General features: G+C 40.4%; 1 non-coding gene across 1 annotated transcript; it reads right to left on the minus strand.

The window, feature by feature from the left end:
• Positions 1-419: 419 nt before the first annotated feature.
• LOC119925099 lies at positions 420-557 on the minus strand. Its single transcript, XR_005449768.1, has one exon. It is a non-coding gene; the product is annotated as a small nucleolar RNA SNORA7 (small nucleolar RNA).
• Positions 558-901: the final 344 nt, after the last annotated feature.

Genomic DNA, 901 nt, shown 5'->3' on the forward strand with positions numbered 1-901 from the left:
TCACTAGCTACTGTGTTACTTAACTTCCCTGTCCCTCATCTATAAAATAGGGACCTGATTTGACTGTGAGGCCATATGGGACAAGGACTGTCTAATATGATTGTGCCTTACCTACCTCACTACATTGCTCCCTGAGATCAGGGATCATGTCTACTTTGCCTAACATCCTCTCTCAAGAGCTTGTTTTCTTTGCCTTATACCGTCAAGTCATCTCTGACCCATAGCAAAGCCATAAACACATCACTTCCACAATGCCCACCTCTATCTGCAGTTATTCTGGTAGTGTAGCCATAGAGTTTTCTTGGTAAAAAAAAAAATATGACATGGTTTACCATTGCCTTCTTCTGTGCAGTAAACTTGAGTCTTCATCCTCGACTCTCTCCCATGTCTCTGCTGCTTCCCAGCACAGATGAGTTTTGACTTGTAGCCTATTGCCTTCCACTCACTAGCTACTGTCCAAGCTAGGAATGGAATAGATAGGCCACTGTTTGACTCTCCCTGCCATAGTCAAGACTGGTAGAGTACTGGAAACTCTCCAGGTGTGACCCTGAGAGGGGCCTCAATAGCTTACTCCAGTGCTTTGTTCTCAATGGAGTACTGAATTAGTACTCAATAAATACCATTGATTGTGGCATGTAGTTTGTGACAAAAACCATAATTATTATTATTATTGTTAGGAATATTCATTCATTCATTCAATCGTATTCATTGAGCGCTTTCTGTGTGCAGAACACTGTACTAAGTACTTGGGAAGTACAAGTTGGCAACACACAGAGACGGTCCCTACCCAACAATGGGCTCACAGTCTAGAAGGGGGAAACAGACAACAAAACAAAACATATTAAAAAGATAAAATAAATAGAATAAATATGTACAAATAAAATAGAGTAATAAATACGTA

Source organism: Tachyglossus aculeatus, chromosome 2 (assembly GCF_015852505.1).
Source record: "Tachyglossus aculeatus isolate mTacAcu1 chromosome 2, mTacAcu1.pri, whole genome shotgun sequence".
NCBI classification, from domain to species: Eukaryota; Metazoa; Chordata; class Mammalia; order Monotremata; family Tachyglossidae; genus Tachyglossus; species Tachyglossus aculeatus.